Raw genomic sequence first — 21,095 nt, forward strand, 5'->3', positions numbered from 1 at the left:
AAATACAAACAAGTTTTTAAAAAATATGATACAGTAATATAATGTGCTCCTGTATTAATACATTAAATAACAGATCTAGTAGGATGATGTGTTAAATTAACAACCCGAGGTCTGAGAAATTAATGACCATAATTTAAGGTACTAAAAAAGTAAGTGATATCTTTGATATCTGGAACAACTCTAATGTAATATGAAAATGTTTGTGATTTCTATTGGTGACAAATTCACAGTTATTGTAACACTGCTGTGCTCAGCTCCTTTATTCATGAATTAAAAAATGTTAAATTTCAATTAGGGATTAGTGAAAATAGGATATTTTCCCCGTCCAGTTCATGGATCCCCTGACTGCTATTTAAAGCCACAGAACACAATGAAACCAACTAGCATATAAATAAAGAAGAACAAGTTTCTTAAGACGAATACCTGGGAAATTCTGACATTTGGAGGTTGAGCAAAGGAGGAGCTCAAAAGAGACTGAGAAAGTGCAGGCAGTGAGGTAGGAGAGGAGGCAAGAGAGGGTAGAATCCAGAAGCCAAGAGAAGAAAATGTCTCTGGGGGAGCCTTGTTTATAATCCTGTGATTGTAAATTGGGATTTACTGTATACAACAACATTTTAGACTCTTCTCTACTGGACTATTCCCAGTATCCATCCATCCATCCATCCATCCATCCATCCATCCATCCATCCATCCATCCATCCATTTTTGTCAACTCCAACAACATAGCAAGCAAGGTGTTCTAAGGCTGGGAATACAGAAGCAATGGCCACTTACTCTGTGACAGACCCTCAGTATTTATACTTTTAATTATTACAGCAACTCTTTTATTGTTACTCCTGTGCAGTAGATGAAATTGAGGCAGGAGAGGTTAAATAGTCTATCCAGGGGAAGGGATATTAGCCTGAATTTAGACCTGGCTCCTGAGCCCTAGATCTGTTTTTTGTTTGTTTGTTTGTTTGTTTTTAAGGATCTGAAAGGTTGTTCATCATTCTTTTAAAATTCTTTTTACCTCTGCTTTTTTGAGATATAATTGACATATAACATTGTGTAAATTTACATGATGATTTGATATATGTATATATTGTGAAAATATTACCACGATAAAGTTAGTTAACAACATCTATCACCTCATAGAGTTTTGTGTGTATGTGGTAAGAATATTTAAGATCTAATCTCTTTGCCAATTTCAAGTATACAATATGGTGTTGTTAATTATGGTCACCATGAGGTACATTAAATCTCCAAAACGTATTCCTCTTATAACTGGAAATTTATACACTTTGACCAACGTCTCACATTTCCCCCACCCAGCCTTGGCAATCATGAAATCTACTCTTTGCTTCTATGAGTCAACGTTTTTAGATTCCACACATAAGTGATATCATACTTTATTTGTCTTTCTCTGGCTTCTTTAACTTAGCAGAATGCCCTCGGGCTTCATTCATGTCGTCACAAATGGCAGGATTTTCTTCTTTTCCTTTTTTTTAATAGCTGACTAATATCCCATTGTATACATACACCACATTTTATTTGACCATTCACCTGTTGAAGGACACATAGGTTGTTTCCATGCCTTGGCTGTTGTGAATAATATTGCAGTGAACATGGGGGTGCAGATGTATCTCTTCAAGATATTGGTTTCATTTCCTTTGGACACATACCCAGCAGTAGGATTACTGGGTTATATGGTAGTTCTATTTTTAATTTTTTTGAGGAGCCTAGATACTGTTTTCCACAGTGATTGTACCAGTTTACATTCCCACCAAAGTGCATGAGAGTTTCCTTTTCTCCACATCCTCCCCAACATTTGTTATCTGTTGTCTTTTTGATAGTAGTCATGTTAACAGGTGAGGTGCTATCTCACTGTGGTTCTGATTTGCATTATCCTGAGGATGAGTCATGTTGAGCACCTTTTCATGTACCTGTTGGCTATTTGTATGTCTTCTTTGGAAAAATATCTATTTAAGTCCTTTGCCCATTTTTAATCAGATTAAAAAAAAAGTTGTCTGAGTTTCTTATATATTTTAGATATTACCCCCTTATCAGAAATATGATTTGCAGATATTTTCTCCCATTCCTTAGGTTGCCTCTTCATTTTGTTCATTTTTTATTTTGCTCTGCAGAAGCTTTTTTGTTTGATACAGCCCCACTTGTTTCTTTTTGCTCTTGTTGCCTTTGTTTTTAGTGTCAGTTCACATTTTATCTCTTCTCTCTCTCTCAACTTCCACTTCATTTTTTGAAGCACCTTCTTCTGGTTTCTATGACTCAACACTCTCTTGGTTTCCTTCCAACTCACTGCTCTTTCTCTCCTATGCTCTGTATGAATAATAATTATCAAATTTAGCCTGCATCAGAATCATATAAATGTTTTTTTAACTAAGAAAAAAAAAGATCACTGGGTTCTGCCATACACATTTGGAGTCAGAATGGGGGCAGGAGGTGCCCATGTCCCACTGTGTTTCAAATAAATGGCACAAGTGATTTTGGCATAGACCAAAGTTTGAAACCTAGCACTAGCTAGGATTTAAAAACTACTTTTTCAGAAGTGCCTAGGTGGCTCGGTCGGTTAATCATCTGACTTCAGCTCAGGTCGTGGTCTCACAGTTCATGAGTTCAAGCCCCGCGTTGGGCTCCGCACTGAATTCGAGCCCTGATTCCAGCTCTGTGCTGACTGCTTAGAGCTCGGAGCCTGCTTTCGATTCTCTGTCTCCTTCTCTCTCTGCTCCTCTCCCATTTGCACTCTGTCTCTCTTTCAAAAATAAATAAAAACATTAAGAAGAAATCTTTTTAAAAAATTACTTTTTTCATAGATTAGTTTTAATAAAATCAATAAAGTACTCCTTTCATAGTTTGGATGTTATGATAATTCCATTTCTAAAATGAGGTCATTTGGTGATACCAGTCCAGTTATCAAGGATGGAAGGAAGGACACATTCTAAAAACCGATCATAAAGATAAATTCTCTTGTTTCCATAATTTGCCTAAAGATAGAAGCATCAGCAACACTGGGTATGGGGTTAGAAGACCCAAGTTCAAGTCCATTTTACAGATGTGATTTTCCGGTCCTGGACGAGTCATTTAACCTTTTTAGACCTTAGTTTTGCCTCATTCACCATATGAGGATTGCCATAATTCCCATCTAGACATGATTCATTCCATTGGCTTTCCTCCTTTCCCACGTTAGAATACTTTGTTGTTTCAGAATTCCCGAATGACTGTTGCAAATATATCCAATCATCAGTTTCTATTCCTGGAGGAGTCAGAATCTTAATCTAGACACTGTTTGATACCTATAGTTGTCTGGTGTAGTTATTTGAATATACTGAAGGATTATTTTGATAAAAGATGAAAGGCCAGATCATAGTTTTATTGTTTTGGGGTCCAGACTTTTTGCAAGACTAGATAATGAATAGATAAAATGCAAACTGAGAAAATTATGAATATGAGAGAAAAGCAAGATGAGGATTCATCTCTCAGTAATAGGTCTAACAGACCCCCAAATCCTATGCTCTTGTTCTTTTGTTCCATTTTTCTTTGTGTAAGAAAAATTCTCTGCAAGATTCTGATTATGGTGTAGGGTGTGGCTGGATGGAAACAGGTACATAAATAGTAAGCCCCTTTCTAAAAACAGGGGAAGAAGGGCGCCTGGGTGGCTCAGTTGGCTGAGCACCCGACTTTGGCTCAGGTCATGATCTCATGGTTCATGAGTTTGAGTCCCTGTACTGGGCTTGCTAATGTCAGCACAGAGCCTACTTCAGATCCTCTGTTTAAAAAAAAAATAAAAAAAATAAAAACAGGGGAAGAAAAAGGGTCTGGACAGATCTGGTTGGAGTGGTTTTATTTTTACTTCTTTTCAGTCTATAAAACATATTTGGTAGCAAGCTGCCATAAACACAGCTTGTACAATTTTTTTGGCACCTTTTAAATACTTTAAGTTATTTTAATGTCTATTTATTTTTGAAGGAGAGGGAGACACAGTGTGAGCAGTGGAGGGGCAGAGAGAGAGGGTGACACAGGATGTGAAGCAGGCTCTAGGCTCTGAGCCGTCAGCACAGAGCCTGATGTGGGGCTTGAACTCAACAAACCATGAAATCATGACCTGAGCCGAAGTCTGACACTTGGCTGAGCCAACCAGGTGCCACAACTTTTTTGACACCTTAATGAAGTCTCAGCTTTCTCTCTTTGTAGACGCTCTGGCCACCACCTTCCATGAAGGATTTATTCAAGGCAGATATGATATATTCTAGAGCTGTGTGCTCCAATGTGATAGTTGGTTTTTTGTTGTTGTTGTTGTTTTACAGATTTGATAGAGGTTTATTAAGCTCTCCTTTGCAGAGAGAGGGCCAAAGTGCCTCCTTTTTACACATATGATATGTTAATTTAAATCTCAAAGTTCAAGTTCTTTTTTTTTTTTCTGGGTAGGGATTTTTTTCACTATTTTTTTTTTAATTTTTAAAAATTTTTAAAATTTACATCCAAATTAGTTAGCATATAGTGCAACAATGATTTCAGGAGTAGATTCCTTAATTCCCCTTACCCATTTAGCCCATCTGCCCTCCCACAACCCCTCCAGTAACCCTCTGTTTGTTCTTCATATTTAAGAGTCTCTTATGTTTCATCCCCCTCCCTGTTTTTATACTATTTTTGCTTCCCTTCCCTTGTGTTCATCTGTTCTGTGTCTTAAAGTCCTCATATGAGTGAAGTCATATGATATTTGTCTTTCTGACTAATTTCGCTTAGCTGTAATACCCTCTAGTTCCATCCACATAGTTGCAAATGGCAAGATTTCATTCTTTTTGATTGCCGAGTAATACTCCATTATATGTATGTATATATATATATATATATATATATATATATATATATATACATATATATATAGATACACACACACACACACACACACACACACACACCACATCTTCTTTATCCACTCATCCATCGATGGACATTTGGGCTCTTTCCATACTTTGGCTATTGTTGATAGTGAGCTACAAACATTGGGGTGCATGTGTCCCTTCAAAACAGCATACCTGTATCCCTTGGATAAATACCTACTAGTGCAGTTGCTGGGTCATAGGGTAGTTCTATTTTTAATTTTTTGAGGAACCTCCATACTGTTTTCCAGAGTGGCTGCCCAGTTTGCATTCCCACTAACAGTGCAAAAGAGATCCTCTTTCTCCACATCCTCACCAACATCTGTTGTTGCCTGAGTTGTTAATGTTAGCCATTCTGAGAGGTGTGGGTGGTATCTCATTGTGGTTTTGATTTGTATTTCTCTGATGATGAGTGATGTTGAGCATTTTTTTCCTGTGTCTGTTGGCCATCTGGATGTCTTCCTTGGAGAAGTGTCTATTCGTGTCTTTTGCCCATTTCTTCACTGGATTATTTGTTTTTTGGGTGTTGAGTTTGATAAGTTCTTTATAGTTTTTGGATACTAACCTTTTATCTGATATGTCATTTGCAGATATCTTCTCCCATTCCATCGGTTGCCTTTTAGTTTTGCTGATTGTTTCCTTCGCTGTGCAGAAGCTTTTTATTTTGATGAGGTCCCAATAGTTCATTTTTGCTTTTGTTTCCCTTGCCTCTGGAGACGGGTTGAGTAAGAAGTTGCTGTGGCCAAGGTCAAAGAGGTTTTTACCTGCTTTCTCCTCGAGGATTTTGATGGCTTCCTGTCTTACATTTAGGTCTTTCATCTATTTTGAGTTTGTTTTTGTGTATGGTATAAGAAAATGGTCCAGGTTCACTTTCCTGCATGTCGCTGTCCAGTTTTCCCAGCACCACTTGCTGAAGAGACTGTCTTTATTCCATTGGATATTCTTTCCTGATTTGTCAAAGATTAGTTGGCCATATGTTTGTGGGTCCATTTCTGGGTTCTCTATTCTGTTCCATTGATCGGAGTTTCTGTTTTTGTGCCAGTACCATACTGTCTTGATGATTACAGCTTTGTAGTACAGCTTGAAGTCTGGGCTTGTGATGCCTCCTGCTTTGGTTTTCTTTTTCAAGATTGCTTTGGCTATTGGGGTCTTTTCTGGTTCCATACAAATTTTAAGGTTGTTTGTTCTAGCTCTGTGGAAAATGCTGGTGTTATTTTGAAAGGGATTGCATTGAATATGTAGATTGCATTGTAGTATTACAAAGCAATCCAGTATATTACAAAGCAATCTAGTAGTATTCAATCTGTGGTATTCATTGTAGTATTGAAATTTTAACAATATTTGTTCTTCCTATCCAGGAGCATGGAATATTTTTCCTTTTTTTTGGTATCTTCTTCAATTTCTTTCATAAGCTTTCTATAGTTTTCAGTGTATAAATTTTTCACCTCTTTGGTTATTCCTAGGTATTTTGTGGTTTTGGTGCAATTGTAAATGGGATCAATTCCTTGATTTCTTTTTCTGTTGTGTCACTGTTGGTGTATAGGAATGCAACTGATTTCTGTGCATTGATTTTATATCCTGCAACTTTGCTGAATTCATGAATCAGTTCTAGCAGCTTTCTGGTGGAATCTTTTGGGTTTTCCATATAGAGTATCGTGTCATCTGCGAAGAGTGAAAGTTTGACTTCCTTCTGGCTGATGTGGATGCCTTTTATTTCTTTGTGTTGTCTGATTGCTGAGGCTAAGACTTCCAATACTATGTTGAATAACAGTGGTGAGAATGGACATAACCTGTCTTGTTCCTGACCTTAGGGGGAAAACTCTCAGTTTTTCCCTATTGAGGATAATATTAACGTTGGGTCTTTCATATACAGCTTTTATGATCTCAAGGTATGATGCTTCTATCCCTACTTTCTTGAGGGTTTTTATCAAGAAAGGATGCTGTATTTTGTTGAATGCTTTTTCTACATCTATTGAGAGGATCATATGGTTCTTGTCCTTTCTTTTATTGATGTGATGAGTTATATTGATTGTTTTGCAGATATTGAACCAGCCCTGCATCCCAGGTATAAATCCCCCTTGGTCGTGGTGAATGATTTTTTTGATGTATTGTTGGATCCGGTTGGCTAATACCTTGTTGAGGATTTTTGCATCCATGTTCATCAGGGAAATTGGCCTATAGCTCTCCTTTTTAGTGGGGTCTCTGTCTGGTTTTGGAACCAAGGTAATGCTGAATTCATAAAAGGAGTTTGGAAGTTTTCCTTCCATTTCTATATTTTGGAATAGCTTTAAGAGAATAGGTGTTAACTCTTCCTTCAATGTTTGATAGAATTCCCCTGGAAAGCCAGCTGGCCCTGGACTCTCGTTTTTTGGGAGATTTTTGATTACTCATTCGATTTCTTTACTGGTTATGGGTTTGTTCAAATTTTGTTTCTTCCTGTTTCAGTTTTGGTAGTGTATATGTTTCTAGGTATTTGTCCATTTCTTCCAGATTGCCCATTTCATTGGCATATAATTGCTTATAATGTTCTTTTATTGTTGTTTTTGTTTCTGCTGTGTTGGTTGTGATCTCTCCTCTTTCATTCTTGATTTTATTTATTTGAGTCCTTTCCTTTTTCTTTTTGATCAAACTGGCTACTGGTTTATCAATTTTGTTAATTCTTTCAAAGAACCAGCTTCTGGTTTCATTGATTTTTTCTACTGTTTTTTGTGTGTTTTTTTCCTCAAAGCATTAATTTCTGCTCTAATCTTTATTATTTCCTGTCTTCTGCTGGTTTGGGGTTTATTTGCTGTTCTTTTTCCAGCTCTTTAAGGTGTAAGGTTAGGTTGTGTATCTGAGACCTTTCTTCCTTCTTTAAGAAGTCCTGGATTGCTATATACTTTCCTCTTATAACCACCTTTGCTGCATCCAAGAGGTTTTGGGTTGTGGTGTTATCAGTTTCATTGGCTTCCATGTACTCTCTAATTTTATCTTTAACTTCTTGGTTAGCCCATTCATTCTTTAGTAGGATGTTCTTCAGTCTCCAAGTATTTGTTACCTTTCCAATTTTTTTCTTGTGGTTGATTTCAAGCTTCAAAGCGTTGTGGTCTGAAAATATGCATGTTATGATATTGATCTTTTTGTGCTTGCTGAGGGCTGATTTGTGTCCCAGTATGTGGTCTATTCTGGAGAATGTTCCATGTGCACTGGAGAAGAATGTATATTCTGGTGCTCTAGGATGAAATGTTCTGAATATATCTGTTAAGTCCATCTGGTCCAGTGTGTCATTCAAAACCACTGTTTCTTGTTGATTTTTTGATTAGATGATCTGTCCATAAGTGGGGTGTTGAAGTCCCCTACTATTATGGTATTATTATCAATGATAATAATGTATGTATATGATTAATTGGTTTATATATTTGCATTCTTCCACATTTGGAGCATACATGTTTACAATTGTTAGGTCTTCTTGGTGGATAGACCCGTTAATTATGATATAATGCCCTTCTGCATCTCTAGATACAGTCTTTATTTTAAAGTCTAGATTGTCTGATATAAGTATGGCTAGTCTGGTTTTCTTTTGTTGACCATTAGCATGATAGATGGTTCTCCATCTCCTTATTTTCAATCTGAAGGTGTCTTTAGGTCTAAAGTGGGTCTCTTGTAAACAGCAAATAGATGGATCTTGTTTTCTTATTCATTCTTTTACCCTATGTTTTTTGATTGGAGCATTTAGTCCATTGACATTTAGAGTGAATACTGAAAGATATGAATGTATTGCCATTATGTTGCTTGTAGAGTTGGAGTTTCTGGTGGTGTTTCTGGTCCTTTCTAGTCTCTGTTGCTTTTGTTATGTATGTATGTATGTGTGTATGTATGTATGTATTTACTTTTTCATCTTTCGTCCCTCAGAGAGTCCCCCTAAACATTTCTTGCAGGGCTGGTTTAGTGGTCACAAACTCCTTTAATTTTTGTTTGTCTGGGAAACTTTTAATCTCTCCTTCTAGTTTGAATGACAATCTTGCTGGATAAAGAGTTCTTGGCTGCATATTTTTCTGATTCAGCACATTGAATATATCCTGCCACTCTTTTCTGGCCTGCCAAGTTTCTGTGGATAGATCTGCTGGAAACCTGATCTGTCTTCCCTTGTAAGTTAAGGACTTTTTTTTCCCTTGCTGCTTTCATGATTCTTTCCTTGCCTGAGTATTTTGTGAATTTGACTATGATATGCCTTGTTGATGGTCAGTTTTTGTTGAATCTACTGGGATTCCTTTTGATGTCTGTGTCTTTCCCCAGGTTAGGAAAGTTTTCTGCTATGATTTGCTCACATCACCCTTCTACTCCTTTTTCTCTCTCTTCATCTTCTAGGACCCCTATGATTCTGATGTTGTTCCTTCTTAATGAGTCACTGATTTCTCTAATTCTTAAATTGTGCTCTTTTGCCTTTGTTCCCTCCTTTTTTGTGCTTCATTATTTTCCATAAGTTTGTCTTCTGTATCGCTGATTGTTCTGTCTCATCCATCCTTGCTGCCGTGGCATCCACTGGAGATGGCAGCTCAGTTATAACATTTTTTTTTTCATCCTGACTAGCTTTTCTTTCTTTTATCTCTGCAGCAAGGGGTTCTAATCTATTTTCGACTCCAGGTAGTATTATTATTATCATGATTCTAAATTCTGGTTCAGACATCTTGCTTGTATCTGTGTTGGGTAAGTCCCTGTCTGTCGTTTCTTCCTGCTCTTTCTTTTGGTGTGAATTCCTTCATTTTGTCATTTTTAAAAAATTTTTTAAAATTTATTTTTAATGTTTATTTATTTTTGACACAGAGAGAGAGACAGAGCATGAGTGGGGGAGGGGCAGAGAGAGAGGGAGACACAGAATCCGCAGCAGGCTCCAGGCTCTGACTTGTCAGCACAGAGCCCGACGTGGGGCTCTAACTTACAGACCACGAGATCATGACCTGAGCCCAAGTTGGACACTCAACCGACTGAGCCACCCAGGCTCCCCCTTCATTTTGTCATTTTGAAGGGAGAAAAGGAATGAATAAGGTAAAAAAAATAAAAGTTAAAGTTAAAAAAAATTAAAATTAAAAAAAAATTAAAATTAAAAAATTAGAAGCAATCACACAGACACAAAATTGAATAAATGATGCTAGATTCTAGGTGTGTTTTGGTCTGGGTGTTGGAAGGGTTTTGACAGATTAGAGAACAAAGGGGAAAGGAAAAAAAAGGAAATCATTTGAAAATTTGAAAAAATGAATACACTGAAGTAGAATAAAATGAAATGATGGAAGTAAAATAGAATTTGAAAAAAATTACACAAAAGGAAAAATATAGTGAAAAAAATTAAAGAAAAATATTTTTAATAAAAATAAAATCTTTCTGTCTCCTTATTGAAAAAAAAGAAAAGAAACGAAAAAGAGAAAAAGAAAAAAAAGAAAATTGAATAGATGGACCAGTGAACAGACTGAAATATGACTGAAATTACTTTGTTTTCCCCTGGAATCAAACTATGAAGTGCTTTATAGTCCATAAAATAAGCAGGCGGAGCGACTCAAGGTCCTAAGAGCGAGGTTGGCCCACTTGGGTGGGACTTAGTGTAATTGCTCCATTCTTCACTAGATGGTGCTGCTTAGCTTATTGGTTGGATTGTTGTTGTGCTTGTAGGTGTGTATGCACATTCGCGGGAGCGGTGATAATGGTGTCACCCAACTACCCAGTCTCTAGTATCAGAACTCTGCTCTCCCTGATAAGCAATCAAGCACCTGTCCTTTGTCTTTGGTTTCTGTCCACTCCCCACTTTTACACAGTCCACAACCAAGCTCCAGGCAGAACCTCCCTCCTGAGTTATGTCTCGGACGCAGCTATTTTTTTCGACCCCTTATTTCTGAGGAACTGTGGCTTTGACCTGCTCTGCCTCTCTGTGGGAGGGTCTCACTGAGCAATGGTCAGGTGCTGTGGCTGCACCCAGGAATGTTCGTGGCTTGTGCTGCTGCCAATGCCATGACTGCGAGTGGGTGCCAGCCCGCCCCAGAAAAAGTTTGCATGATTGTGTAGCAGCAGCATTTCAGGGATTATGGAAAATCACAACACACATCTGGCACCAGGCTGCACCCCTAGCAACCTTGTTCTAGTACCAGCAAATGTGGTTGTTCTCCTGGGTCCACTGGGGCCTTTGCATTTGGGGGAGTCACACAGCCTCTCCCAGGTGTCCTCCCAGCAGGGGAACCACCTCTCCCCTGTGGCCTGAAGAACTCTGGATATCACTCTGCTCCTGGGGATTAACCCTTCTCACCAGAGCACTGCCAGGTATCGAGCTGTGGCATTTCAGACTCTGTGCTCCCCCTGTTTATACAGTCTTAATGAAATTTAAACCCTCTCCTTTCTCCTTTCTCCCTTTTTATTTCAGTCCCTACGGCTGTTTCCACTTTTCCACTTTCTCTCCAGCTGCTTTTTTGGGGGAGGTGCTTTTCCCATATTCTCTCCCCCACCCCACCCTGTCTCAGTCCTCTCTCCATGTGCAAAAAGGGCTCCCTGCCCTTCAATCTTCTCCCTCCCTCAGTTCACCTCTCCACGCTGTGTACCTGCTGATTTCTGTGGCTCAGGTCGTGCAGATTGTTGTGTTAATCCTCAGATCACTTTTCTAGGTGTGCAGGATGGTTTAGTATTGGTCTGGCTGTATTTCATGGATGTGAGACACAAAAAAAGCTTCCACGCTGTTCTGCCATCTTGGCTCCTCCAATGTAGTAGTCTTTAGCCACATCCGGCCATTCAGATTTCAGTGTGAATGAATTGAAACAAAATATTAAAACTAAAAATTCACTTCCTTGGGCACATAAATAACATATCAAAGGTTAGCAAGGCATATGTGGCAGTGGCTACTGTGTTGGACCCTTGCAGACATAGAACATTTTCATTGTCACAGAAAATTCTATTGAATAGCAGTACTTGACAGCAATTTTGCTCCCTCAAGAATATTTGGTAATACCTGGAGATGTTTTTGGTTGTTAAAAGAGAGGGTTGGGTGCAGGGTGCTGCTGGTAATCCTACAGTGCTTAGGATGATCTTCCACAAAAAAAGAATTATGTGGACCAAAATAAGAGCAGTGCCAATGTTGAGAGACTAGGCTATAAAGGTAGGATTCTGTTAGACTGTTGGTTGACATCAGGTAACCAGCACACTCTGAGATTATGGTGGGATTTAGCTTAGGACATTGTCCCTAAGATCACAAGTGACAGATCTCCCTGGATCCTTTTATTCTGTTTGGGCTATATTGATTGGGTGGAGTCACTGAAATATTTGAGCCAATTTACATGTCCTGAATACCATTACTTTCCCTAAGTAAAAGCTCATTTTAAACAACTCATATGCTGATTACCAAGGCTAGTAACTTCAGCAATGAAAATCTATCTGTGAAATTCATTATGCTGAACATAATGGCTCTCCTATGGCCAAGAAACCTTTGGACTGGGACCTTTCTGATAAAAAGTGGCTGACTACTTATCCCTGAACCTTGGCTCAACCTTGGCTGCCTAAGTAAAAGTGTTCTTCAATGACTTCAGTTTGGTCTCCAATTCTTAACTCTCTTCTTGGATAAAACCAGCCAGAAGAACATAGCTTTTGCAAAACCTGCCACCTTAAATTATAATGATTTTTCAAAGTATGCAAACATGAGTATATCACACACCAAAACACTCACTGTAGGGATATCTGGTGGTCTCCATCTTTCTGCTACTTCTTTCTCTTCTTTGACTCCAAAGCCCAGGGAAAGTACCCAGCCAGGGTGATTCATTACCCTGTACAGCTCTGCCTGCAATGGGTATCTTGTCTTATTTAACTGGACCAAGGCCAATTATGCATTCTGTCCACCTTCTCTGCAGCTCCTCCCATATCCTAGTGTCTTTAGACTGACTTCAGTACTACTGGCTCTCCCATAATGAGACCTGTGATACCCTTGATTTTAGGACTTTGTTTCCTTTGTCTATAAAATGAAAGGGGTCAGCCTGGTAATCCTTTATCTCCCTTTTAGTTCCAGCTTTCTGTAGCTCTCTACACTATTGACTTCATAGCAACCTTCCATTTACACTAAAATCAGAGAAGTTCAGGTGATTTTGCTGTCTCCTTAAAGCTCCTTACAATGGATTTTAATACAACTGAAGTAATTAAAGATGAAGTCTTGATGTTCGGAAGTTCTCAGACAAAAAATTATAAGGGAGAAGAAAGCAAGTAGCAAAATGTCAGTGAATCTAGGTGAAGGATATATAGGTATGCATTGTCAGATTCTTGCAACATGTATGAGGAGTCACTTTTTCTTTTAATAAAAAATTAAAATAAAAACAATATTAAGTGAGTTTCTAACTCTCAGTGTGGCTGTCCAAAGGGATTTTTTTGCTCCCTACTAAGGTCAAACTCAGAAATGTCTCAACTATCCTAAGAAACATATTGTGTCTTTACAGGAGCTGTTGACACATGTGAATGAAAAGACCAGGCACAATGCCCCACACTGGAGAATGCTATGGTCCAATCCTTAGATTTTTCTTTTTAACAAAAAAAGAATACAACACTTATCTTCTTCCCCTCAAACTTGAAGATATGGACATAAGACTTTTAAAACATCTTGAATTACAGCTTTGAACATGATGAAAACACATGAGGGTTTTACTGTTGACCCTTGAACAATGTGAGTTTGAACTGCATGGGCCCACTTATATTTGAATTTTGTTTCAATAAATACAGTACAGAACTGTACTGCAAATGTGTTTTCCTTATGATTTAATTTTTTAAATAAGTGTTTATTTATATTCTAGTTAGTTAACATACAGTATAATATTAGTTTAAGGTGTACAATTTAGTGATTCAACACTTGCATACAACACCCAGTGCTTAATCCCCATTGTATATTTAACTCATCCTCCCATCTACCTCCCCTCTGGTAACCATCGGTTTGTTTTCTATAGTTAAGCATCTATTTCTTGGTTTGTCTCCCTTTTTTCCCCATGATTGTTTTGTTTCTTAAATTCCACATATGAGTGAAATAATATAGTATTTGTCTTTCTCTGACTGACTTATTTTACTTAGCATAATACTCTCTAGCTCCATCCATGTCATTACAAATGGCAAGATCTCATTCTTTTCTATGGCTGAGTAATATTCTATTGTATATATATACCACATCTTTATCCATTCATCAGTTGATGGACATTTGGGCTCTTTCCATAATCTGGCTATTGTTTATAATACTGCTACTATAAACTTTAGGGTGCATGTATCCCTTTGAATTAGTATTTTTGTATTCTTTGGGGAAATATCTAGTAGTGCAATTGCTGGATCATAAGGCAGTTCTATTTTTAACTTTTTGAGGAAACTCCATACTTTTTTCCAGAGTAACTTCCAGAGTTTACATTTCCACAGTGTAAGAGGGTTCCCCTTTCGTGACATCCTCACCATCACCTGCTGTTTCTTGTGTTGATGATTTTATTTATTTATTTATTTATTTATTTATTTATTATCAAGCAAATAACCCTGTTTTATACAGTGAAGTGGAAGAGCCAAGGCTCAAATCCAAAATTTCTTTTTTTTTTTAAATGAAATTTATTGTCAAATTGATTTCCATACAACACCCAGTGCTCAATCCCAACAGGTACCCTCTTCAATGCCTATCACCCATTCACCCTCCTCAGTTTATTCTCAGTTTTTAAGAGTCTCTTATGGTTTGCCTCCTTCCCTCTCTGTAACTTTTTTTCCCCCCTTCCCCTCCCCCATGGTCTTCTGTTAAGTTTCTCAGGATCCACATAAGAGTGAAAACATATGGTACCTGTCTTTCTCTGTATGACTTATTTCACTTAGCATAATACACTCCAGTTCTATCCACGTTGCTACAAAAGGCCATATTTCATTCTTTCTCATTGCCAAATAGTATTCCATTGTGTATATAAACCACAATTTCTTTATCCATTCATCAGTTGATGGACGTTTAGGCTCTTTCCATAATTTGGCCATTGTTGAAAGTGATACTGTAAACATTGGGGTACAAGTGCCCCTATTCATCAGCACTCCTGTATCCCTTGGGTAAATTCCTAGCAGTGCTATTGATGGGTCATAGGGTAGATCTATTTTTAATTTTTTGAGGAACCTCCACACCATTTTCCAGAGTGGCTGCACCAGTTTGCATTCCCACCAACAGTGCAAGAGGGTTCCCATTTCTCCACATCCTCACCAGCATCTATAGCCTCCTGATTTGTTCATTTTAGCCACTCTGACTGGCGTGAGGTGATATCTCAGTGTGGTTTTGATTTGTATTTCCCTGATGAGGAGTGACATTGAGCATCTTTTCACGTGCCTGTTGGCCATCTGGATGTCTTCTTTACAGAAGTGTCTATTCACGTCTTCTGCCCATTTCTTCACTGGATTATTTGTTTTTTGGGTGTGGAGTTTGGTGAGTTCTTTATAGATTGTGGATACTGGCCCTTTGTCTGATATGTCATTTGCAAATATCTTTTCACATTCCATCAGCTGCCTTTTAGTTTTGTTGATTGTTTCCTTTGCAGTGCAGAAACTTTTTATCTTCATGAGGTCCTGATAGTTCATTTTTGCTTTTAATTCCCTTGCCTTTGGAGATGTGTCAAGTAAGAAATTGCTGTGGCTGAGGTCAGAGAGGTTTTTTTTCCTGCTTTCTCCTCTAGGGTTTGGTGGTTTCCTATATCACATTCAGGTCCTTCATCCATTTTGAGTTTATTTTTGTGAATGGTGTAAGAAAGTGGTCTAGTTTCATTCTTCTGCATGTTGCTGTCCAGTTCTCCCAGCACCATTTGTTAAAGAGACTGTCTTTTTTCCATTGGATAGTCTTTCCTGCTTTGTCAAAGATTAATTGGCCATTCTTTTGTGGGTCCAGTTCTGCAGTCTCTATTCCATTCCATTGGTCTATTGTATTGCTGATTTTAACCATTCTGACAAGTGTGAGGTGATATCTCATTATAGTTTTTTTTTAATGTTTATTTTATTTTAAGAGAGAGCGTGGCAGGGGGAGAGGGGCAGAGGGAGAGAGAGAGAAAATCCCAATCAGGCTCCACACTCAGCATGGAGCCCAATGCAGTGTTCAGTCCCACCACTGTGAGATCATGACCTGAGTGAAACCAAGGGTTGGATGCTTAACTAACTGAGCCACCCAGGTGCCCCTCTCATTGTAATTTTGATTTGTATTTCCCTGATTATGAGTCATTTTGACCATCTTTCCATGTGTGCATTGGCTATGTGTATGTCTTATTTGGAAAAAGGTCTATTCATGTCTTCTATTGTTTAATTTGATTATTTGTTTTTTGGGTGTTGAGTTTTATAAGTTCTTTATATATTTTGGGTACTAACCCTTTATCTGATATGTCATTTGCAAATATATTCTCCCATTTTGTATGTTGCCTTTTAGTTTTGTTGATTGTTTCCTTTGCTGTATGGAAACTTTTTATTTTGACGGCATCCCCTTGCCTCAGGAAACATATCTAGTAAGAAGTTGCTATGGTTGATGTCAGAGAGATTACTGCTTGTGTTCTCCTCTAGAATTTTAATGGTTTCCAATCTCACATTTAGGTCTTTAATCCATCTTGAATTTATTTTTGTGTTTGGTGTAAGGAAGTGGTCCAGTTTTGTTCGTTTGCACGTAGCTGACCAGTTTTCCCAACACCATTTTTTGAAGACACTGTCTTTTTCCCATTGAATATTCTTTCCTGCTTTGTCAAAGATTAGTTGACCATGTAGTTGTGGGTTCATTTCTTGGTCTTCTATTCTGTCCCATTGATCTATGGGTCTACTTTTGTGCCAATAACATACTCTCTTGATCACTATAGCTTTGTACTATAACTTGAAGTCTGGAATTGTGATGTATCCAGCTTTGCTTTTCTTTTTCAAGGTTGCCTTGGCTATTCAGGGTCTTTTGTGATTCTATACAACTTTTAGGATTGTTTATTCTAGTTGTCTGAAAAATGATGTTGGTATTTTGATAGGGATTGCATTAAATGTATAGATTGCTTTGGCTAATATAGACATTTTAATGATATTTGTTCTGCCAATCCACGAATATGGAATGTTTTTCCATTTCTTTGTGTCCCCTTCAATTTCTTTCATCAGAGTTTTATAGTTTTCAGAGTACAAATCTTTTTACCTCTTTGGTTAGGTTTATTCCTAGATATCTTACTGTTTTTGATGCAGTTGTAAATGGGATTGATTCCTTAATTTCTCTTTCTGCTGCTTTATTATTGGTGTATAGAAATGCAACAGATTTCTGTATATTGATTTTATATCCTATGATTTTACCAATGTCATGTATCAGTTCTAGCATTTTTTTTGGTGGAGTTTTTTGGATTTTGTATATATAGTATCATGCCACCGTTTAGTGAAAGTTTTACTTCTTCCTTGCCAATTTGGATGCTTTTTATTTCTCTTTGTTGTCTGACTGCTGTGGCTAGGACTTCCGACACTATGTTTAATAACAGTGGTAAGAATGGATATCCCTGTCTTATTCTCGAACTTAGAAGAAAAGCTGTCTTTCCCCATTGAGGATGATATTAGCTGTGGGTTTTTCATATATGGTCTTTATTAAGTTGAAGTATGTTACCTCTATCCCTACTTTGTTGAGAGTTTTTATCATGAATGGATGTTGTACTTTGTCAGATGATTTTCTGCATCTATTGAAAGTATCATATGGCTCTTATCCTTTCTTTTATCAATGTGGTATATCACGTTGATTTGAGAATATCCAATCACCTTGCAACCCAGGAATAAATCTCGCTTGATTGTGGTGAATGATTCTCTTAATGTACTGTTGGATTCAGTTTGCTAGTATTTTATTGAGAATTTTTTTTAACGTTTATTTATTTTTGAGACAGAGAGAGACAGAACATGAACGGGGGAGGGTCAGAGAGAGGGAGATACAGAATCTGAAACAGGCTCCAGGCTCTGAGCTGTCAGCACAGAGCCCGACGTGGGGCTCGAACTCACGGACCGTGAGATCATGACCTGAACTGAAGTCGGCCGCTTAGCCGACTGAGCCACTCAGGCGCCCCGAGAATTTTTGCATCCATGTTCATCAGGGATATAGGCCTGTAATAATAATAATAATAATAATAATAATAATAATAATAATTCTTCTTCTTCTTCTTCTTCTTCTTCTTCTTCTTCTTCTTCTAGTGGAGTCTCTATCTGTTTTTGGTATCAGGGTAATGGTGACCTCATACAATGAATTTGGAAGTTTTCCTTCCTTTTCTACTTTTTGGAATAGTTCCAGAAGAATAAGTACTAACTCTTCTTTAAATGTTTGGTAAAATTCACCTGTGAAGCCATCTGGCCTCTGACTTTTGTTCATTGAGAGATTTTTATTACTGATTCAACTTCTTTGCTAGTTATTGGTCTGCTTAAGTTTTCTGTTTCTTCCCGTTTCAGTTTTTTTTTAATGTTTATTTATTTTTGAGAGAGAGAGAGAGAGAGAGAGAGAGAGCAAGTGGGGGAGGGGCAGAGAGAGAGGAAGACACAGAATCCGAAGCAGGCTCCAAGCTCTGAGCTGTCAGTACAGAGTCCAGCTGGGGGGTTGAACCCACGAGCGGTGAGATCATGACTTGAGCTGAAATCTGACACTTAACTGACTGAGCCACAAGGTGCCCCTTCCTGTTTCAGTTTTGGTACTTTATATGTTTCTGTTTTGGTACTTTATATGTTTCTAGGAATTTATCCATTTCTTCCAGGTTGTCCAATTTGTTGGCATGTAGATTTTTATAATATTCTCTTATAATTGTTTGTATTTCTGTTGTGTTGGTTGTTATTTCTCCTCTCTCATTTGTGATTTTACTTATTTGCATCCTTTCTCTTTTCTTTTTGATAAGTCTGACTAGGGGTTTATAAATTTTATTGATTTTTTAAATAACTTTCTCCTGATTTCATTGATCTGTTCTATTGTTTTTTAGTTTCCATATCATTTATTTCTGCTCTAATCTTTATTATTTTCTTCCTTCTTCTGGCTTCAGACTTCATTTGTTGTCCTTTTGCTAGCTTCTTCAGGTGTAAAGTTAGGCTGTTTGAGATTTTTCTTGCTTCTTGAGGTAAGCCTGTATTGTATATACTTCCCTTTAGGACCACTTCTGTTGCATCCCAAAGGTTTTTGACTATTGTGTTTTTTTCACTTGTTTTGTTTTCATTTTTTTCCATTTATTTTTAAATTTTCTTCTTTGATTTCCTGGTTGACCCATTCATTGTTTAGTAGCATGTTGTTCAACCTCCATGTTTTGTGGTCTTTTCAAATTTTTTCTTATGGTTGACTTCAAGTTTTCATAGCATTGTGGCTAGGAAATATGCATGATATGATCTCAGTCTTTTTGTACTTCTTGAGGCCTGATTTGTGACCTAGTTCTTCTTTATCATTTTCTTAATAGAATATTCTCTGTAGCTTACTTTATTATAGGAACACATTATATAATACATATAATGTACAAAATATATATGTTCAGCTATTTATGTTATGGGTAAGGCTTCTGGTCAACAGTAGGCTATTAGTAGTTGTTTCTGGGCACTTGGAAGTTATACTTGGATTTTCAACTGCACAGGGGTTTCAGTGCTTCAACCCTCTCTGCACCACTCAAGGGTCAACTGTACTTTGGCTCTTATTTAGAAACAAACAAACAAACAAACAAACAGCAATACTTTTATTAGTATAAATGTCATTTATTCATCCCACAATATTTATTGAGAACCAACTATATGCTATGCACTGTTCTGGAGGTAAACCAAGGAATAACAAAAATTCTTGTCTTTGTGTTCTTACACTCTAGGAGGTGCAGATAGAAGAGAAAGAACAAATATAACAAAATATGTTCATTATATTATGCTAGACAGTGATCAGTGGTATGGAAAAAAAAGGAAAGCTTAAGTAGAGTAGGGGGCATTGGAATACTAGGGGGCAGGAGGGCTGGCTTCAGTCTTCACAGGGTGGCCTCACTGAGAATGGTGTGAGGAGGTGTCTGGCAGAAGAGTGGTCAAGGTACTGACTCTATGGCAGGTGTGTGAAATTTTGTCAGGAGATCTGCAGATTGGCCAAGGTGGTGGATCTGTGCAGAAGAGGGTTGAAGGTGAGGTGAGAAGGTGAAGAGGGACTGAGGAGGGTCCTGTAGGGTGTGATATGATTTGATTTACTTTTTAAAAGAAATCAGTGTGGCTGCTGTGGAGAGTAGACTAACTGAACCCATCCTCTCTGGGTTGATGTGCTTCTAGGGCCACCTTCTGCTTTTGATTAGGTTCAGCAAATCTAATGAGTTCTAAATACTGGCCCTGTCTGGCCTGGTTATAGGTGATGTCAGATCTTTATTCTTCCGTGGTAGCTGCCATTTATCTTTATTTTTGCTCCTGTCACCCTCAGCTCTAAATTTGGCCTTTCTGGTAGTTTCCAGTTAAGGCTTGTTGTTTTCAGAAAACTTTCACTCAATTAGTTACAGTACATCTGTTTCTTATTAAAAATGGATTTTATGCATCTTTAAATCTTTGAAAATATGACTTTCCCCTATGTTCTCTTCCACCCCTGTAAGTCCGATAAATGCCTTAGAAAAGCTTCATTCTGACGGCATAATTGAGGCATACTTTTATTGTGTTTTCTTAACCTCTGCCACTCAAAGAGGAAGCAAAGTAGAATTGATGTGGCTGGAAGAACGAAGTGGCAGTGATTTATTTATTATGTCAGGATGGAGGAGGATATTAGTATTTAGTGGAATAAAAAGGAAAGACAGTAAATAGTCTTCTAATGAGAACCTGGTTAGCATCATGCACGTGGGAAGGTAGGGTAGTGGCTGGTAGTGCGCTGGAGTTGCTTCTAATTCAAATACAAGGGATAAAGTGTCAAGAGGAATAATTATGTAGGAAAAAGAAAGCTTTCTCTTACTTAGCACAGGCTGGTTGCCGAACTCTTGGGCTGGATCCAGGAGCTAATGCCCTGTGTATGGAATCATGGCTAAATTCCTAACTACATTCTTCTTTGTCCTCTACTCCCTTTGCAGACTGACCTTGGGAAGTAGGGCATGCTTCAAGCATCTTGGAATCCCCCTAACTAGCCTCTGTACCCTCTCCAAGTTGTTGCCTTTTCCTGAGTCCTAAGTCTCTAATTTTGTGAAAGTTATTCATCCTGGAATGCCCAAGAAGTAATGAATGCCATTCATTACTTCACTATATTCCCATAGCACTTTGTAATGATGAGAACGCTTCCCCTATCAGGTGCCC

The sequence above is a fragment of the Lynx rufus genome, unplaced genomic scaffold (assembly GCF_022079265.1).
Source record: "Lynx rufus isolate CCGP_SWC_20201006 ecotype Redwood Valley unplaced genomic scaffold, mLynRuf1.p SCAF_10, whole genome shotgun sequence".
Taxonomy (NCBI): domain Eukaryota; kingdom Metazoa; phylum Chordata; class Mammalia; order Carnivora; family Felidae; genus Lynx; species Lynx rufus.